The following is a 24,167-nucleotide window of genomic DNA, read 5'->3' as shown; positions in this document are numbered from 1 at the left end:
CTGACATCACGATGTTCCATGCCCTTGTCATCACAAGGCTCCATGACCCTTCTCATCACAGTGCTCCAAGTCCCCTGTAATCACAATGCTCCATGCCCCTTTTCATCTCAATTATCCATGAACCCTGTCATCACAATGAACCTGCCCATCAACATAATGCTTCATGCTATTGTCATCACAATGAAATCAAAATGCTCCATGACCTCTCTCATAATAATGCTCCAAGCCCTTGTGATCACAGTATTCCATAACACTACTCATCACAATGCCCCATGATACTCGTCATCACAATTATCCATGGACTTCTCATCACAATGCTGCATGACCTTTGTCATCACAATGTTCAATACACTTGTCATCAAAATGCTCCCTGACACTTGTTGTCTGTATGCTCCTTGAACCCTGTCATGACAAGGTTCCATGCCTTTTTCTTCACAATGATCCATGCCCTTTTCATCACAATGCTCCAAGACCTTTGTAATCACAATGCTCCATGCCCTTGTTATCACAAAGCTCAATGATGCATGTTTTAGAATGCTCCTTGGCATTCTCCTCACAAGGCTCCATGGCTTTGTCATCACAATGTCCCAAGACAACTGTAATCACAGTGGTCCTTGACCATATTCATCAGTATGCTCCATGAGATTTGTCATCACAAGTCTCCATGGTTTTTTCATCACAATGCTCCATGCCCTTCTTATCACAATGCTCCATTACCCCTGTCATAACAATGCTCCATGACCCTTCAATCACAATGTTCCACGGTCTTGTCATCCCAAGGCTCCATGACCCTTGTCATCACAATGTTCCAAGACTCCTGTAATCACAATGCTCCATGCCCTTGTTATCACAAATCTCCATGACACATGTCATCAGAATGTTCCCTGGACTTCTCATGAAAATGCTCCATGCCCTTGTCATCAGAGTGCTCCCAGACCCTTGTAATCACAGTGCTCCATGCCCCTTTTCATTTCAATGCTCCATGAACCCTGTCATCACAATGCATCATGCCCATCATTATAATGCTTCGTCTATTGTCAGTGCAATGAAATCAAAATTCTCCATGACCTCTCTCATCACAATACTCCATGAATATTTTCAGCCCAATGCTCCATGACCTTTGTCATCACAAAGATCCATGCCTTTGTCATCCAAATGCTCCATGACCCCTGTATTCACAATGCTCCGTGATGCTTGTCATCACAATGCTCCATGAATTTGTCAGCAAAAAGCTACATGACCTTCTCATTACAGTGCTCTATTCGCTATTCATCACAATACTCCATTACCATTCTCATCACAATCCTCCATGAATCTTGGGATCACATTTCTTCATGCTCTTGTCATCAGAATGTTCCATGCTTCTTGAAATCAAAATGATCCATGACCCCTGTCATCACAATTCTCCAAACACTTGTGATCACAATGATCCAAAACATTGTCATCACAACGCTCCATGCTGCATGTCAGCACAATACTCCATGCCCTTTTCATTCCAATGCTCCATGACCTTTGTCATCAAAATTCTCAATACACTTGTCATCCCAATGCTCCCTGACACTTGTCGTCAGAATGCTCCTTTAACACTGTCACGAAAAGGCTCCATGCCTTTTTCATCACAATGCCCCATGCATTTTTCATCACAATGTCTCATGCCGTTTTCATCACAATGCTCAATGCCATTGTCATCAAAATACTCTACAAGCTTATCATCAGAATGCTCCATGACCCTTGTCATCACAATTCTCCATGCACTTGTCAGCACAATGCTCCCTGACCCCTGACATCAAAATGCTCCATTTCCTTTGTCATCAGAATCCTCCATGACACTTGGCATCACAATGCTCCATGCCATTGTCATCAAAATGGGCCATTACATATGTCATCACAATGCTCCCTGACAACTGTCTTCACAATAATGCATAACCTGGTCATCACAATGCTCCATGCCCTTGTCATCACAATGCGCCATTGCAACTGTCATCGCAATAATCCATGAAACTTTTTAGACCAATGCTCCATGCCCTTGACATCACAATGCTCCATGCCCTTGTTATCACAGTGCTCCATGACATCTGTCATCACAATGCTCCGTGACTCCAGTCATCACAATGCTTCATGACCTTTGTCATCACAATGGTCCATAGCCTCATCATCAACAGTCTCTGTGACCTTTTTAACCACAATGCTCAATGAACTTTTCATCATAATGCTCTTTGACCCTTGTCACCACAATGCTCTATGCCTTTCTCAGCACAATGCTCCATGACCCTTGTCATCACAATGCTCCATGCGCTTGTCAGCACAATGCTCCATGACACATGTCATCACAATGCACCATGTGCTTGTCATCAGAGTGCTACACAATCTTGTCATCAAAATGCTCCATAAACCTTGTCATAACAATGCTCCATGCACTTCTCATCAAAAGGCTCTCTCACCACTGATATCACAATGTTACATCTCTAATCGTCACAATACTCCCTCACCCCTGTCGTCACAATGTTCCATGACTCCTGTTCTCACAATGCTGCATGCATTATCATCACAATGTTTGATGACCCCTGACATCAAAATGTTCCAAAACCACTGTCATCAAAATGCTCCAGGACCCTTTTCATCAAAATGCTCCATGACCCCTGACATCACAATGTTCCATAACCCCAGTCATCAAAATGTTCAATGACCCTTTTAATCAAATTGCTCCATGACCATGTCATCACAATGCGCCCGGCCCTTCTCATCACAATGAATAACACACTTCTCATCAAAATGCTCCATGACCTTCGTCATCACAAAGATCCATGACTCTTGGCATCACAAAGCTCCATGTCATTTTCTTCACGATGTTACATGAACACTCTCATCACATTTCTCCTTGCCCTTGTCATCACAAAGCACCATGACACATGTCATCAGAATGTTCCATGGCTTTCTCATCAAAATATTCCATGCCCTTGTCATCAAAATGCTCCAAGACTCCTGTAATCACAATGCTCCATAACCCTTTTCATCTCAATGCTCCATGAACCCTGTCATCACAATGCATTATGCCCATCATGCTAATGCTTCAGGCTATTGCCAGCACAATGAAATCAAAATACTCCATGACCTCTCTCATCACAATGCTCCATGACACCTATCATCACTATACCCTATGAATATTTTCAGCCCAATGCTCCATGACCCTTGTCATCACAATGCTCCATGACCCTTGTATTCACAATGCTCCGTGACGCTTGTCATCACAGTGCTCCATGACACCTGTCATCACATTGCTCCATGGCTTTGTCAGCAAAATGCTACATGACCTTGTCATTACAATGCTCTATGCCCTTGTCATCACAATACTCCATTACCATTGTCATCACAATCCTTCATGAACCGTGAGATCACATTGCTTCATGCCCTTTTCATCACAATGTACCATGCTCCTTGAAATTAAAATGATCCATGACCTCTGTCATCACAAAGCTCCAAAACCTTGTGATCACAACGTTCCATAACTCTTGTCATCAAATCGCTCCATGATTCCTATCATCACAATACTCCATGCACTTTTCAACACAAGGCTCCTGATCTTTGTCATCACAATTCTCAATACACTTGTCATAAGAATGCTCCCTGACACTTGTCGTCAGAATGCTCCTTGAACCCTGTCACGAAAAGGCTCCATGCCTTTTTCATCACAATGCCCCATGCCATTTTCATCACAATTCTCCATGCAAACGTCATCAAAGTACTCCACAAGCTTGTCATCAGAATGCTCCATGACCCTTTTCATCACAATTCTCCATGCACTTGTCAGCACAAAGCTCCTTGACCCTTGTCATCACAATGCGTCAAGCCATTGTCATCAAAATGCTCCATGACCTTTGTCATCAGAATCCTCCATGACACTTGATATCACAATGCTCCATGCCATTGTCATCACAATGGGCCATTACATAAGTCACCACAATGCTCCCTGACACCTGTCTTCACAATACTGCATGACCTTGTCATCACAATGCTCCATGACCCCTGCCATCACAATGTTCCACGGCCTTGTCATCACAAGACTCCATGACACTTGTAATCACAATGCTCCAAGACTACAGTATTCAAAATGCTCCATGCCCTTGTCATCACAAAGCTCTATGACACATGTCATCAGAATATTCCATGGCCTTCTCATCAAAATGCTCCATGCCCTTGTCATCACAGTGCTCCAACACCCCTGTAATGACAATGCTCCATGCCCCTTTTCATCAGTATGCTCCATGAGATTTGTCATCACAAGTCTCCATGGGTCTCTCATCACAATGCTCCAGGATATTGTCATCACAATGCTTCACGACCTTGTCATGAAAATTCTCAATGTCCCTTGTCATCATAATGCTCCAAGCCCTAGTTATCACAATGCTCCATTATATTTGTCATCACAATCCTCCATTACATTCGGCATTACCGTGCTCCCTGACATTTTCATCGCAATGGACCAAGACATATGTCATCACAATGCTCCCTGACAACTGTCTTCACAATACTCCATGACCTTATCATCACAATGATCCATGCCCTTGTCATCACAATGCACCATGCCAAATGTCATCACAATAATCTATGAAACTTGACATACCAATATTCCATGCCCCTGACATCACAATGCTCCATGCCCTTGTCATCACAATGCTCCATGACCGCTGTCATCACAATGCTCCGTGAATCCAGGCATCACAATGCTTCATAACAGTTGTCATCACAGTGGTCCATGCCCGCATCATCAGAAGGCTCTGTTACATTTGTAACCACAATGCTCCATGCAATTTCAATCACAATGCTCCGTGACCCTAGTCATCACAATGCTCCATGCCTTTGTCAGAAAAATACTCCATGACCCTTGTAATCACAATGTGGCACGTGTTTTCATCAAAACGGTCCATAATTTTATCATGGCTATGTTCCATAAACATTTTAATCACAATGCTCCATGCCTTTCTCATCACAATGCTCCATTAACCCTGTCATAACTATGCTCCATGACCCCTGCCATTACAATGTTCCACAGTCTTGTCATCACAAGGCTCCATGACACTTGTCATCTCCATGCTCCAAGACCACTGTAATCAAAATGCATGCTGACCTTGTCATCACAAGGATCCATGACACATGTAATCAGAATGTTCCATGGCTTTCTCATCAAAATGTTCCATGACTTTGTCATCACAATGCTCCAAGACCCCTGCAATCACAATGCTCCACGCCATTGTCATCACAAAGCTCAATGATGCATGTCATTAGAATGCTCCTTAGCCTTCTCCTCACAATGCTCCTTGCCCTTGTAATCACAAAATTCAATGACGCATGTCATTAGAATGCTCCTTAAACTTCTCCTCACAATGCTCCTTGCCCTTGTCATCACAATGTTCCAAGACCCCTGTAATCACAATGGTCCATGCCCCTTTTCATTAGTATGCTCCATGAGAAATTTTCATCACAAGGCTCCATGGTTTTCTCATCACAATGCTCCAGGAACTTGTCATCACAATGCTTCATGACCTTGTCATGAAAATTCTCAATGGCCCTTCTCATCATAATGCTCCAAGCCCTAGTCATCACAATGCTCCATTATATTTGTAATCACAATTCTCCATTACATTTGGCATCACAATGCTCCCTGCCATTGTCATCGCAATGGACCATGACATATGTCATCACAATGCTCCATGACAACTTTCTTCAAAATACACCATGAACTTCTAATCACAATGTCCCATGCCTCTGTCATCACAATGCTCCATGACCCCTGTCATCAAAATGCTTCATAACATTTTTCATCACAATGTTCCATGCCCGCGTCATCACAAGGCTCTGTGACATTTGTAACCACAATGCTCCATGAACTTGTCATCACAATGCTCCGTGAGTCTTGTCATCACAATGCTCCATGCCTTTGTCAGAAAAATGCTCCATGACCCTTGTCATCACAATATGCCATGCGCATTTCATCACAACGGTCCACAAATTTGTCATCGCAGTGCTCCATAAAACTTATAATCACAATGCACCTTGCCCTTCTCATCACAATGCTCCATTACCCTCTCATAACAATGCTCCATGACACCTGCCATCACAATGTTCCACGGCCTTATCATCACAAGGCTCCATGACACTTGTCATCACAATGCTCCAAGACCCCTGTAATCACAATGCTCGATGTCTTTGTCATGACAAAGCTCCATGACACATGTTATCAGAATATTCCATGGCCTTCTCATCAAAATGCTCCATGCCCTTGTCATCACAGTGCTCCAAGACCCCTCTAATGAAAATGCTCCATGCCTCTTTTCATCAGTATGGTCCATGAGATTTGCCATCACAAGGCTCCATGGTTTCCTCATCACAATGCTCCATGCCCTTGTCATCACAATGCGCCATTCCAAGTGTCATCGCAATAATCCATGAAACTTATTAGACCAATGCTTCATGCCCTTTCATCACAATGCTATATGAACCCTGTCATCACAGTGCTACGTGACTCCAGTCATCACAATTCTTCATGACCTTTGTCATTCCAATGGTCCATGCCCTCATCATCAACAGTCTCTGTGATCTTTTTAACCACAATGCTCCATGAACTTTTCAGCACAATGCCCTTTGACCATTGTCATCACAATGCTCTATGCCTTTCTCAGCACAATGCTCCATGACCCTTGTCATCAGAATGCTCCATGTGCTTGTGAGCACAATGCTCCATGACACATGTCATCAAGATGCACCATGCGCTTGTCATCACAATGCGCCATTCCAAATGTCATCGCAATAATCCATGAAACTTATTAGACCAATGCTCCATGCCCTTGTCATCACAATGCTCCATGCCCTTGTTATCTTAATGCTCCATGACCACTGGCATCACAATGCTCCGTGACTCCAGTCATCACAATGCTTCATGAACTTTGTCATCACAATGGTCCATGCCCTCGTCATCAACAGTCTCTGTGACCTCTTTAACCACAATGCTCCATGAACTTTTCATCACAATGCTCTTTGACCCTTCTCATTACAATGCTCCATGCGCTTTTCAGCACAATGCTCCATGACACATGTCATCACAATGCGCCATTAGCTTGTCATCACAGTGCTCCAAAATCTTGTCATCACAATGCTCCATGCAATTATCATCAAAATGCTCTCTCAACACTGATATCACAATGTTACATCACAATTCGTCACAATACTCCCTCACACCTGGCATCGCAATGTTCCATGACTCCTTTCATCACCATGCTACATGCATTTTCATCACAATGTTCGATGACCCCTGACATCACAATGTCCCCCAACCCCTGTCATCAAAATGTTCCATGACCCTTTTCATCAAATTGCTCCTTGACCCTGTCATCAAAATGCTTCCTTCCCTTCTCATCACAGTGCACAACGCCCTTGCATCAAATGCTCCATGACCATTGCCATCACAAAGATCAATGACGCTTGGCATCAGAAAGCTCCATGCCATTGTCATCACAAAGCTCCATCACACATGTCATCAGAATTCTCCATGGCCTTCTAATCACAATGCTCCATGCCCTTGCCATCACAATGCTCCATTACCCCTGTCATAACAATGCTCCATGACCACAGCCATCACGATGTTCCATGGCCTTTTCATCACAAGGATCCATGACCCTTCTCATCACAATGCTCCAAGACCCCTGTAATCACAGAGCTCCATGCCCCATTTCATCTCACTGATCCATGAAACCTGTCATCACAATGCACCATGCCCATCATCATAATGCTTCATGCTATTGTCATCAGAATGAAATCAAAATGCTCCATGACCTCTGTCATAACAATGCTCCAAACCCTTGCTATCACAATATTCCATAACACTTTTCATCACAGTGCCCCATGACGCTCGTCAACACAATTATCCTTGGTCTTCTCATCACAATGCTCCATACTTTTGTCATCACAATGCTCAATACACTTGTCATCAAAATACCCCCTAACACTTGCTGTCTGTATGCTCCTTGAACCCCGGCATGACAAGACTCCAAGCCTTTTTCATCACAATGAGCCATGCCCGTTTCATCACAATGCTCCAAGACCACTGTAATCACAATGCTCCATGCTCCTGTCATCATAAAACTCCATGACAAATGTCATCAGTATGTTCCATGGCCTTCTCATCAAAATGCTCCATGCCCTTGTCATCACAATGCTCCAAGACCCCTGTTATCACAATGCTCCATGCCCCTATTCATCTCAATGTTCCATGAACCCTGTCAATACAATGCATCATGCCCACTATCATAATGCTTCAGGCTATTGTCAGCACAATGAAATCAAAATTCTCAAAGACCTCTGTCATCACAATGCTCCATGACCCCTGTTATCAAAATACTCCATGAACATTTTCAGCCCAATGCTCCATGACCCTTGTTATCACAATCATCCATGCACTTGTCATCCCAATGCTCCATGACCCCTGTATTCACAATGCTCCATGACGCTTGTCATCACAGTACTCCATGACACCTGTCATCACAATGCTCCATGCCTCTGTCAGCAAAATGCTACATGACCTTGTCATTACAATGCTCTATGTGCTTGTCATCACAATACTCCATTACCATTGTCATCACAATCCTCCATGAACTTGGGTATCACATTGCTTCATGTCCTTGTCATCACAATGCTCCATGCTCTTTCAAATCAAAATGATCCATGACCTCTCTCATCACAATGCTCCAAACACTTGTGATAACAGTGTTCCATAACACTTGTCATCACAACGATCCCTGATGCCTGTCATCACAGTACTCCATGCCCTTTCCATCACTATGCTCCATTACCTTTGTCATCAGAATCCTCCATGCAACTTGGCATCACAATGCTCCATGCCATTGTCATCACAATGGGCCATTACAAATGTCATCACAATGCTCCCTGACACCTGTCTTCAAAATACTGCATGACCTGGTCATCTCAATGCTCCATGCCCTTGTGATCACAATGCACCATTCCAACTGTCATCGCAATAATCCATGAAACTTATTAGAATACTCCATACCATTGTCATCACAATGCTACATGCGTAGTTATCACAATGCTCCATGACACCTGTCATCACAGTGCTCCGTGACTCCAGTCATCACAATGCTTCATGACTTTTCTCATCACAATGGTCCATGCTCTCATCATCAACAGTCTCTGTGACCTTTTTAACAACAATGCTCCATGAAATTTTCATCATAATGCTCTTTGACCCTTGTCATCACAATGCTCTATGCCTTTCTCAGCACAGTGCTCCATGACCCTTTTCATCACAATGCTCCATGCGCTTGTCAGCACAATGCTCCGCGACACATGTCATCAATATGCACAATGCGATTGTCATCACAGTGCTCCACAATCTTGTCATCACAATGCTCCATAAACCTTGTCATCACAATGCTCCATGCACTTCTCATCCAAATGCTCTCTCACCAGAGATATCACAATGTTCCTTCACTAGTCATCACAATACTCCCTCACCCCTCTAATCACAATATTCCATGACCCCTGTCATCACAATGCTACATGCCCTTATCATCACAATGTTCCATGACCCCTGACATCACCATGTTCCATAACCCCTGTCATCAAAATGCTCCATGACCCATTTCATCCCAAAACTCCATGATCATTGACATCACAATGTTCTATAACCACTGTCATCAACATGTTCCATTACACTTTTCATCAAATTGCTGCATGACCCTGTCATCAAAATGCTCCCTGCCTTTCTCATCACAATGCACAACGCCCTTGTCCTAAAAATGTTCCATGACATTTGTCATCAAAAAGCTCCATGATACTTTGCAGCACAATGCTCCATGTCATTGTCATCACAATTCTCCATGAACCCTCTCATCACATTTCTCCAAGCCTTTGTCATCACAATGCTCCAGGACAGTAGTCATCACAATGCTCGATGCCCTTCTCATCAAAATGCCCCATGCCCTCGCCATCACAATGCTCCATTACCCCTGTCATGACAATGCTCCATGAACCCTGCCATCACGATGTTCCATGGCCTTGTCATCACAAGGCTCCATGACCCTCCTCATCACAATGCTCCATTACCTCTGTCATAACAATGCTCCATGACCCCTGCCATCACAATATTTCACGGCCTTGTCATCACAAGACTCCATGACCCTTGCCATCACAATGATCCAAGTCCCTGGTAATCACAATGCTCCATGCCATTGGCATCACAAAGCTCCATGACGCATGTCATCAGTATGTTCCATGGCCTTTTCATCACAATGCTCCATGCCCTTGTCATCACAATGCTCCAAGACCACTGTAATTACAATGCTCCATGCCCCTTTTCATCTCAATGTTCCATGAACCCTGTCATCACAATGCAGCATGCCCATCATCATAATGCTTAATGCTATTGTCATCACAATGAAATCAAAATGCTCCATGACCTCTGTCATCATAATGCTCCAAACCCTTGTGATCACAATCTTCCATAACACTTATCATCACATCACCCCCTGACGCTCATCATCACAAATATCCATGGTCTTCTCATCACAATGTTCCATGAAATTTGTCATCACAAGGCTCAATACACTTGTCACACAATGCTCCCTGACACTTGTTGTCTGTATGCTCCTTGAACCCTGTCATGACAAGGCTCCATGCCTTTTTCATCACAATGCTCCATGACCCCTTTAATCAAAATGCTCCATGAGCTTGTCATCACAAAACTCCATGAAGAATATCAGCAGTGTGCTCCATGGCATTTTCTTCACAATGCTCCAAGCCCTTGTTATCACAATTCTCCAAGAGCCCTGTAATCACAATGCTCCATGCCCCTTTTCATCAGAATGCTCCATGAGACTTGTCATCACAAGTCTCCATGTTCTTCTCATCACAATGCTCCAGGACCTTGTCATCACTATGCTCCATTCCCTTTTCATCACAATGCTCCATGACCCCTGCCTTCACAATACTCCATGAACATTTTCAGCCCAATGTTCCATGACCTTCTCATCACAATGCTCAATGACCAATATCATCACAATGCTCCATGAGCACTGTCATCACAAAACTCCATGACACCTGACAACACAATGATCCGAGACACTTGTCATCACAATGCTCCATTCCCTAGTCATCACAATTCTCCATGACCCCTCTCATCACAATATTCCTTGAACATTTTCAGCCCAAGGCTCCATGACCCATTTCATCACAATGATCCATGCATGTGTCATCTCAATGATCCATGACACCTGTATTCACAATGATCCGTGACGCTTGTCATCACAGTGCTCCATGACACCTGTCATCACAATGCTCCATGGCTTTGTCAGCAAATGCTACATGACCATGTCATTACAATGCTCTATGCGCTTGTCATCACAATACTCCATTACCATTGTCATCACAATCCTCCATGAACCTTGGGATCACATTGAGGCATGTCCTAGTCATCACAATTCTCCATGCCCCTTGAAATAAAAATGATCCATGACCTCTTTCATCACAATGCTCCAAACACTTGTGATCACAATGTTCCATAACACTTGTCATCACAACGCTCCATGATGCCTGTCACCACAGTACTCCATGCCCTTTTCATCACAATGCTCCATGACCTTTGTCATCACAATTCTCAATACACTTGTCATCACAATGATTCCTGACACTCATCGTCAGAATGCTCCTTGAACCCTGTCACAAAAAGGCTCCATGCCGTTTTCATCATAATGCCCCATGCCATTATCATCACAATAATCAATGCCTTTGTCATCAAAATACTCCACAAGTTTGTCATCCAAATGCTTCATGACCCGTGTCTTCACAACTATCCATGCACTTACCAGCACAATGCTCCCAGACATTTGTCATCACAATGCTCCAAGCCATTGTCATCACAATGTTCCATTACCTTTGTCATCAGAATCCTCCATGACACTAGGCATTACAATGCTCCATGCCATTGTCATCACAAAGGGCCATTACATATGTCATCACAGTGCTCACTGACACCTGCCTTCACAATAATGCATGACCTGGTCATCACAATGCTCCATGCCCTTGTCATCACAATGTGCCATTCAAACTGTCATCGCAATAATCCATGAAACTTATTAGACCAATGCTCCATGCCCTTGTCATCACAATGCTCCATGAACCCTATCATCACAATGCTCCGTGACTCCAGTCATCACAATGGTTCAGGACGTTTGTCATCACAATGTTCTATGCCCTCGTCATCAACAGTCTCTGTGACCTTTTTAACCACAATGCTCCATGAACTTTTCATCACAATGCTCTTTCACCCTTGTCATCACAATGCTCTGTGCCTTTCTAAGCACAATGCTCCAAGACCCTTGTCATCACAATCCTCCATGTGCTAGTTAGGACAATGGTCCAAGAAAAATGTCATCAAAATGCACCATGCGCTTGTCATCACATTGCTCCACAACCTTGTCATCACAATGCTCCATTAACCTTGTCATCACAATGCTCCATGCACTTCTCAACAAAATGCTCTCTCACCACTGATATCACAATGTTACATCACTATTCGTCACAATGCTCCCTCACCCCTGTCATCACAATGTTCCATGACTCCAGTCATCACAATGCTACATGCACTTATCATCACAATGTTCGATGACCTATGACATCACAATGTTCCATAACACCTGTCATCACAATGCTCCATGCCCCTTTTCATCAGTATGCTCCATGAGACTTGTCATCACAAGGCTCCATGGTTTTATCATCACAATGCTCCAGGAAATTGTCATCACAATGCTTCACGACCTTGTCCTGAAAATTCTCAATGGCCCTAGTCATGATAATGCTCCAAGCCCTAGTCATCACAATGCTTCATTACATTTGGCATCACAATGCTCCCTGCCATTGTCACCGCAATGGATCATGACATATGTCATCACAATGCTCCCTGACACCTGTCTTCACAATAATCCATGACCTTCTCATCACAAAGCTCCATGCCCTTGTCATCACAATGCACCATGTCCACTGTCATCACAATAATCTATGAAACTTGTCAGACCAATGCTCCATGCCCCTCTCATCACAGTGCTCCAAGCCCTTGTCATCACAATGCTCCATGACCCCTGTCATCACAGTGCTCCGTGACTCCAGTCATCACAGTGCTTCATAACATTTGTCATCACAATGGTCCATGCCTGCATCATAACAAGGCTCTGTGACCTTTGTAACCACAATGCTCCATGAACTTTTCATCACAATGCTCCGTGACCCTTGTCATCACAATGCTCCATGCCTTTGCCAGAAAAATGCTCCATGACCCTTGTCATCACAATGTGCCACGCACTTTTCATCACAACGGTCCACAAATTTGTCATCGCAATGCTCCATAAACATTGGAATCACAATGCTCCATACCCTTCTCATCACAATGCTCCATTACCCCTGTCATAACAATGCTCCATGACCCCTGCCATCACAATGTTCCAGGGCCTTGTCATCACAAGGCTCCATGACACTTGTCATCACAATGCTCCAAGACACCTGTAATCAAAATGCTCCATGCCCTTGTCTTCACAAAGCTGCATGACACATGTCATCAGAATATTCCATGCCCTTCTCATCACAATGCTCCATTACCCCTGTCATCACAATGCTCCATGACCCCTGCCATCACATTGTTCCACGGCCTTGTCATCACAAGGCTCCCTGACACTTGTCCTCACAGTGTTGCAAGACACCTGTCATCACAATGCTCCATGCCTTTGTCAGCAAAATGCTACATGACCTTATCATTACTATGTTCTTTGCGCTTGTCATCACAATACTCCATTACCATTGTCATCACAATCCTCCATGAATCTTGGAATCACATTGTGTCATGCCCTTGTCATCACAATGCTTCATGCTCCTTGAAATCAAAATGATCCATGACCTCTGTCATCACAATGCTCCAAACCCTTGTGATCACAGTGTTCCATAACACTTGTCATCACAACGATCCATGATGCCTGTCATCACAATACTCCATGTTCTTTTCATCACAATGCTCCATGACCTTTGTCATCACAATTATCAATACACTTGTCATCGCAATGCTCCCTGACACTTGTCATCAGAATGCTCCTTAAACCCTGTCACGAAAATGCTCCATGCCTTTTTCATCACAATGCCCCATGCTGTTTTCATCACAATGCTCCACGCCATTGTCATCAAAATACTCCACAAGCTTGTCATCAGAATGCTCCTTGACCCTTGTCATCACAATTCTCCATGCACTTTTCAGCAAAATGCTCCCTGACCATTGTCGCCACAGTGCCCCAAGCCATTGTCATCACAATGCTCCATTACCTTTGTCATCAGAATCCTCCATGACACTTGGCATCACAATGCTCCATGCCATTGTCATCACAATGGGCCATTACAAATGTCATCACAATGCTCCCTGACACCTGTCTTCACAATACTGCATGACCTGGTCATCACAATGCTCCAGGCCCTTGTGATCACAATGCGCCATTCCAACTGTCATCACAATAATCCATGAAACTTATTAGAATGCTTCATGCCCTTGTCATCAGAATGCTACATGCCCTAATTATCACAATGATCCATGACCCCTGTCATCACAATGCTCCGTGACTCCAGTCATCACAATGCTTCATGACTTTTGTCATCAAAATGATCCATGCCATTAGATAGTGGGAAGCAGCCACAGAGCACAGGGAGATCAGCTCGGTGCTTTGTGACCGCCTGGAGGGGTGGGATGGGGAGGGTGGGAGGGAGGGAGATGCATGAGGGAAGGGATGTGGGAACAGATGTATATGTATGACTGATTCACTTTGTTATAAAGCAGAAACTAATTAAAAAAATAAATAAATAAACTTAAAAAAAATGAAAAAAAAAAAAAAATGATCCATGCCCTCATCATCAACTGTCTCTGTGACCTTTTAACAACAATGCTCCATGAAATTTTCATCATAATGCTCTTTAACCCTTGTCATCACAATGCTATATGCCTTTCTCAGCACAGTGCTCCATGACCCTTTTCATCACAATGCTCCATGTGCTTGTCAGCACAATGCTCCGTGACACATGTCATCACAATGCACCATGCGATTGTCATCACAGTGCTCCACAATCTTGTCATCACAATGCTCTATAAAACTTGTGATCACAAAGTTCCATGCACTTCTCATCAAAATGCTCTCTCAGCACAGATATCACAATGTTACATCACTGTTCGTCACAATACTCCCTCACATCTGTCATCACAATGTTCCATGACTCCTGTCATCACAATGCTACATGCATTATCATCACAATGTTCGATGACACCTGGCATCAAAATGTTCCATAACCCGTCATCAAAATGCTCCATGACCCATTTCATCAAAATGCTCCATGACCCCTGACATCACAATGTTCTATAACACCTGTCATCAAAATGTTCCATGACCATTTTCATCAAATTGCCCCATAAACCTGTCATCAAAATGATCTCTGCCCTTCTCATCACATTGCACAACGCCCTTGTCATCAAAATGCTCCATTAAATTTGTCATCACAAAGATCCATGGCCCTTGGCATCACAGTGCTCCATGTCATTGTCATCACGATGCTGCATGAAAGCTCTCGTCACATAACTCCATGCTCTTGTCATCACAGTGCTCCATGACACATGTCATCAGAATGCTCCATGTCCTTGTCTTCCCAAGGCTCCATGACCATTCTCATCACAATGCTCCAAGACCCCTGTAATCACAATGCTCCATGCCCTTTTTCATCTCAATGTTCCATGAACCCTGTCATCACAATGCACCATGCCCATCATCATAATGCTTCATGCTATTGTCAACACAATGAAATCAAAATGCAACATGAACTCTGTCATAACAATGTTCCAAACACTTGTGATCACAATATTCCATTACACTTGTCATCACAATGCCCCATGATGCTCATCATCACCATTATCCATTGTTTTCTCATCACAATGCTCCATGACCTTTGTCATCAAAATGCTCAATACACTTGTCATCAAAATGCTCCCAGACACTTGTTATCTGTATGCTCCTTGAACCCTGTCATGACAAGGCTCCATGCATTTTTCATCAAAATGATCCATGCCCTTTTCATCACAATGCTCCAAGACCCCTGTAATCACAATGCTCCATGCCCCTGTCACCACAAAGCTTAATGACTCATGTCATTAGAATGCCCCTTGGGCTTCTCCTCACAATGCTCCATGCACTTGTCATCACAATGTTCCAAGACCCCTGTAATCACAATTGTCCATGCCCCTTTTCATCAGTATGTTCCATGAGATATGTCATCACAATGCTTCAAGAATTGTCATGAAAATTCTCAATGGCCCTTGTCATCATAATGCTCCAAGCCCTAGTCATCACAAAGCTCCATTATATTTGTCATCACAATCCTCCATTACATTTGGCATCACAATGCTCCCTGCCATTGTCATCTCAGTGGACCATGACATATGTCATCGCAATGCTCCCTGACACCTGTCTTTACAATAATCCATGACCTTCTCATCACAATGTTCCATGCCCTTGTCATCACAATGCTGCATGACCAGTGTCATCACAATAATCTATGAAACTTGTCAGAGCAATGCTCCAAGCCCTTGTCATCACAATGCTCCATGCCCTTGTCATCACAATGCTCCAGGAACACTGTCATCACAATGCTCCGTGACTCAAGTCGTCACAATGCTTCATAATATTTGTCATCACAATGGTCCATGCCCACATCATCACAATGCTCTGTGACATTTGTAACCACAATGATCCATGAACTTTTCATCACAATGCTCCGTGACCCTTGTCATCACAATGCTCCTTGGCTTTGTCAGAACAATGCTCCATGACCCTTGTCATCACAAAGTGCCACACACTTTTCATCACAACGGTCCCAAACATTGTCATCGCTATGCTCCGTAAACCTTGTAATCACAATGCTCCATGCACTTCTCATCCAAATGCTCTCTCACCAGAGATATCACAATGTTCCATCACTAGTCATCACAATACTCCCTCACCCCTCTAATCACAATGTTCCATGAACCCTGTCATCACAATGCTACATGCCCTTATCATCACAATGTTCCATGACCCCTGACATCACAATGTTCCATAATCCCTGTCATCAAAATGCTCCATGACCCTTTTCATCCCAAAGCTCCATGACCCCTGACATCACAATGTTCTATAACCCCTGTCATCAAAATATTCCATTACACATTTCATCAAATTGCTGCATGACCCTGTCATCAAAATGCTCCCTGCCTTTCTCATCACAATGCACCACGCCCTTGTCATAACAATGTTCCATGACCTTTGTCATCACAAAGCTACATGATACTTGGCATCACAATGCTCCATGTCATTGCCATCACAATTCTCCATGAACCCTCTCATCACATTTCTCCATGCCTTTGTCATCACAAAGCTCCATGACACTTGTCATCACAATGCTCGATGCCCTTCTCATCACAATGCTCCATGCCCTTGCCATCACAATGCTCCATTACCCCTCTCATCACAATAATCCTTGAACATTTTCAGGCCAATGCTCCATGACCCTTGTCATCACAATGATCCATGCCCTTGTCATCTCAATGATCCATGAACCCTGTATTCACAATGCTCCGTGACGCTTGTCATCACAGTTCTCCAAGACCCCTGTAGTCACAATGCTCCATGCCCTTGTCATCACAAAGCTCAATGACGCATGTCATGAGAATGCTCCTTGGTCTTCTCCTCACAATGCTCCTTGCCTTTGTCATCACAATGTTCCAAGACCCCTGTAATCACAATGCTCCATGCCCCTTTTCATCAGTATGCTCCATGAGACTTCTCATCACAAGGCTCCATGGTTTTGTCATCACAATGCTCCAGGACCTTGTCATCCCAATGCTTCACGACCTTGTCATGAAAATTCTCAATGGCCCTTGTCATCATAATGCTCCAAGCCCTAGTCATCACAAAGCTCCATGACACATGTCATCAGAATATTCCATGGATTTCTTATCAAAATGCTCCATGCCCTTGTCATCACAATGCTCCAAGTACCCTGTAATCACAATGCTCCATGCCCCTTTTCATCTCAGTGCTCCATGGACCATGTCATCACAATTCATCATGCCCTAGTCATCACAATGCTCCATTATATTTGTCATCACAATCCTCCATTACATTTGGCATCACAATGCTCCCTGCCATTGTCATCGTAATGGACCATGACATATATCATCACAATGCTCCCTGACACCTGTCTTCACAATACTCCATGACCTTCTCATCACAATGCTCCATGTGCTTGTCACCACAATGTACCATGTCCACTGTCATCACAATAATCTATGAAACTTGTCAGACCAATGCTCCATGCTCCTGTCATCACAATGCTCCATGCCCTTGTCATCACAATGCTCCATGACCCCTGTCATCACAATGCTCCGTGACTCCAGTCATCACAATGATTCATAACGTTTGTCATCAAAATGGTCCATACCCGCGTCATCGCAAGGCTCTGTGACCTTTGTAACCACAATGCTCCATGAACTTTTCATCACAATGCTCCGTGACCCTTGTCATCACAATGCTCCATGTCTTTGTCAGAACAATGCCCCATGACCCTTGTCATCACAATGTGCCAAACGATTTTCATCACAACATTCCACAACCTTGTCATTGCAATGCTCCATAAACCCTGTAATCACAATGCTCCATGCACTTCTCATCAAAATGCTCTCTCACCAGAGATATCACAGTGTTCCATCAATAGTCATCAGAATACTCCCTCACGCCTGTAAACACAATATTCCATGACTCCTGTCATCACAGTGCTACATCCCTTTATCATCACAATGTTCCATGACCATTGACATCAAAATATTCCATAACCCCTGTCATCAAAATGCTCCATGACCATATTCATCCCAAAGCTCCATGACCCCTGACATCACAATGTTCTATAACCACAGTCATCACAATATTCCATTACACTTTTCAGCAAATTGCTGCATGACCCTGTCATCAAAATGCTCCCTGCCCTACTCATCACAATGCACCACACACTTGTCATCAAAATGCTCCATGACCTTTGTCATCACAAAGCTCCATGACACTTTGCATCACAATGATCCATGTCATTGTCATCACAATGCTCCATGAACCCTCTCATCACATTGCACCATGCCCTTGTCATCACAGAGCTCCATGACACTTTTCATCACAATGCTCGATGTCCTTCTAATCACAATGCTCCATGCCCTTGTCATTACAATCCTCCATGACCCATGTATCACAGTGTTCAGTGCCCTTGTCATCACAATGCTCCATGCCCACTCTCATCACAATAATCCATGAAATATTTCAGACCAGTGCTCCATGCCCTTCTCATCACATTGCTCCATTACACCTGTCGTAACAATGCTCCATGAACCCTGCCTTCACAATGTTCCACGGCCTTGTCATCACAAGGCTCCATGACAATTGTCATCACAATGCTCCAAGACCCCTTTAATCACCATGATCCATGCACTTGTCATCACAAAGCTCCATGATGCATGTAATCAGAATGTTCCATGGCCTTCTCATCACAATGCTCCATGCCCTTGTCATCACAATGCTCCAAGACCCTTGTAATCATAATGCTCCATGCCCCATTTCATCTCAATGCTCCATGAACCCTGTCATCACAGTGCACTATGCCCATCATCATAATGCTTCAGGCTATTGTCATCACAATAACATCAAAATGCTCCATGACCTCTGTCATCACAGTGCTCCAAAACCTTGTGATCACAATGTTCCATAACACTTATCATCACAACACCCCATGACGCTCATCATCACAATTATCCATGGTCTTCTCATCACAATGCTCCATCACATTTGTCATCACTATGCTCAATACACTTGTCATCACAATGCTCCCTGACACTTGTCGTCAGTGTGCTCCTTGAACCCTGTCATGACAAGGCTCCATGCCTTTTTCATCACAATGATCCAGGCCGTTTGCATGATAATGCTCCAAGACCCCTGTAATCAAAATGCTCGATGCCTTTGTCATCACAAAGCTCCATGACACTTGTCATCACAATGCTCGATGCCCTTCTCATCACAATGCTCCATGCCCTTGCCATCACAATGCTCCATTACCCCTCTCATCACAATAATCCTTGAACATTTTCAGGCCAATGCTCCATGACCCTTGTCATCACAATGATCCATGCCCTTGTCATCTCAATGATCCATGAACCCTGTATTCACAATGCTCCGTGACGCTTGTCATCACAGTTCTCCAAGACCCCTGTAGTCACAATGCTCCATGCCCTTGTCATCACAAAGCTCAATGACGCATGTCATGAGAATGCTCCTTGGTCTTCTCCTCACAATGCTCCTTGCCTTTGTCATCACAATGTTCCAAGACCCCTGTAATCACAATGCTCCATGCCCCTTTTCATCAGTATGCTCCATGAGACTTCTCATCACAAGGCTCCATGGTTTTGTCATCACAATGCTCCAGGACCTTGTCATCCCAATGCTTCACGACCTTGTCATGAAAATTCTCAATGGCCCTTGTCATCATAATGCTCCAAGCCCTAGTCATCACAAAGCTCCATGACACATGTCATCAGAATATTCCATGGATTTCTTATCAAAATGCTCCATGCCCTTGTCATCACAATGCTCCAAGTACCCTGTAATCACAATGCTCCATGCCCCTTTTCATCTCAGTGCTCCATGGACCATGTCATCACAATTCATCATGCCCTAGTCATCACAATGCTCCATTATATTTGTCATCACAATCCTCCATTACATTTGGCATCACAATGCTCCCTGCCATTGTCATCGTAATGGACCATGACATATATCATCACAATGCTCCCTGACACCTGTCTTCACAATACTCCATGACCTTCTCATCACAATGCTCCATGTGCTTGTCACCACAATGTACCATGTCCACTGTCATCACAATAATCTATGAAACTTGTCAGACCAATGCTCCATGCTCCTGTCATCACAATGCTCCATGCCCTTGTCATCACAATGCTCCATGACCCCTGTCATCACAATGCTCCGTGACTCCAGTCATCACAATGATTCATAACGTTTGTCATCAAAATGGTCCATACCCGTGTCATCGCAAGGCTCTGTGACCTTTGTAACCACAATGCTCCATGAACTTTTCATCACAATGCTCCGTGACCCTTGTCATCACAATGCTCCATGTCTTTGTCAGAACAATGCCCCATGACCCTTGTCATCACAATGTGCCAAACGATTTTCATCACAACATTCCACAACCTTGTCATTGCAATGCTCCATAAACCCTGTAATCACAATGCTCCATGCACTTCTCATCAAAATGCTCTCTCACCAGAGATATCACAGTGTTCCATCAATAGTCATCAGAATACTCCCTCACGCCTGTAAACACAATATTCCATGACTCCTGTCATCACAGTGCTACATCCCTTTATCATCACAATGTTCCATGACCATTGACATCAAAATATTCCATAACCCCTGTCATCAAAATGCTCCATGACCATATTCATCCCAAAGCTCCATGACCCCTGACATCACAATGTTCTATAACCACAGTCATCACAATATTCCATTACACTTTTCATCAAATTGCTGCATGACCCTGTCATCAAAATGCTCCCTGCCCTACTCATCACAATGCACCACACACTTGTCATCAAAATGCTCCATGACCTTTGTCATCACAAAGCTCCATGACACTTTGCATCACAATGATCCATGTCATTGTCATCACAATGCTCCATGAACCCTCTCATCACATTGCGCCATGCCCTTGTCATCACAAAGCTCCATGACACTTTAGATCACAATGCTCGATGTCCTTCTAATCACAATGCTCCATGCCCTTGTCATTACAATCCTCCATGACCCATGTATCACAGTGTTCAGTGCCCTTGTCATCACAATGCTCCATGCCCACTCTCATCACAATAATCCATGAAATATTTCAGACCAGTGCTCCATGCCCTTCTCATCACATTGCTCCATTACACCTGTCGTAACAATGCTCCATGAACCCTGCCTTCACAATGTTCCACGGCCTTGTCATCACAAGGCTCCATGACAATTGTCATCACAATGCTCCAAGACCCCTTTAATCACCATGATCCATGCACTTGTCATCACAAAGCTCCATGATGCATGTAATCAGAATGTTCCATGGCCTTCTCATCACAATGCTCCATGCCCTTGTCATCACAATGCTCCAAGACCCTTGTAATCATAATGCTCCATGCCCCATTTCATCTCAATGCTCCATGAACCCTGTCATCACAGTGCACTATGCCCATCATCATAATGCTTCAGGCTATTGTCATCACAATAACATCAAAATGCTCCATGACCTCTGTCATCACAGTGCTCCAAAACCTTGTGATCACAATGTTCCATAACACTTATCATCACAACACCCCATGACGCTCATCATCACAATTATCCATGGTCTTCTCATCACAATGCTCCATCACATTTATCATCACAATGCTCAATACACTTGTCATCACAATGCTCCCTGACACTTGTCGTCAGTGTGCTCCTTGAACCCTGTCATGACAAGGCTCCATGCCTTTTTCATCACAATGATCCAGGCCGTTTGCATGATAATGCTCCAAGACCCCTGTAATCAAAATGCTCGATGCCCTTGTCATCACAAAGCTCCCAGACTAATGTCATCAGAATGCTCCATGGCCTTCTCATCACAATGCTCCATGCCCTTGTCATCACAATGCTCCAAGACCCCTGTAATCACAATGCTCCATACCCATTTTCATCTCTATGCTCCATGGACCATGTCATCACAATGCATCATGCCCATCATAATAATCCTTCCGGCTATTGTCAGCACAATGAAATCAAAATTCTCCATGACCTCTGTCATCACAGTGCTCCATGACCCTTGTCATCACAAAGTGCCACGCACTTTTCATCACAACGGTCCAAAACATTGTCATCGCTATGCTCCGTAAACCTTGTAATCACAATGCTCCATGCACTTCTCATCCAAATGCTCTCTCACCACAGATATCACAATGTTCCATCACTAGTCATCACAATACTCCCTCACCCCTCTAATCACAATGTTCCATGAACCCTGTCATCACAATGCTACATGCCCTTATCATCACAATGTTCCATGACCCCTGACATCACAATGTTCCATAATCCCTGTCATCAAAATGCTCCATGACCCTTTTCATCCCAAAGCTCCATGACCCCTGACATCACAATGTTCTATAACCCCTGTCATCAAAATATTCCATTACACTTTTCATCAAATTGCTGCATGACCCTGTCATCAAAATGCTCCCTGCCTTTCTCATCACAATGCACCACGCCCTTGTCATAACAATGTTCCATGACCTTTGTCATCACAAAGCTACATGATACTTGGCATCACAATGCTCCATGTCATTGCCATCACAATTCTCCATGAACCCTCTCATCACATTTCTCCATGCCTTTGTCATCACAAAGCTCCATGACACTTGTCATCACAATGCTCGATGCCCTTCTCATCACAATGCTCCATGCCCTTGCCATCACAATGCTCCATTACCCCTCTCATCACAATAATCCTTGAACATTTTCAGGCCAATGCTCCATGACCCTTGTCATCACAATGATCCATGCCCTTGTCATCTCAATGATCCATGAACCCTGTATTCACAATGCTCCGTGACGCTTGTCATCACAGTTCTCCAAGACCCCTGTAGTCACAATGCTCCATGCCCTTGTCATCACAAAGCTCAATGACGCATGTCATGAGAATGCTCCTTGGTCTTCTCCTCACAATGCTCCTTGCCTTTGTCATCACAATGTTCCAAGACCCCTGTAATCACAATGCTCCATGCCCCTTTTCATCAGTATGCTCCATGAGACTTCTCATCACAAGGCTCCATGGTTTTGTCATCACAATGCTCCAGGACCTTGTCATCCCAATGCTTCACGACCTTGTCATGAAAATTCTCAATGGCCCTTGTCATCAGAATGCTCCAAGCCCTAGTCATCACAAAGCTCCATGACACATGTCATCAGAATATTCCATGGATTTCTTATCAAAAT

The sequence above is a fragment of the Mesoplodon bidens genome, assembly GCF_964165515.1.
Source record: "Mesoplodon bidens genome assembly, contig: HAP1_SCAFFOLD_55, whole genome shotgun sequence".
NCBI lineage: Eukaryota > Metazoa > Chordata > Mammalia > Artiodactyla > Ziphiidae > Mesoplodon > Mesoplodon bidens.
This window is presented reverse-complemented; position numbering follows the sequence as displayed.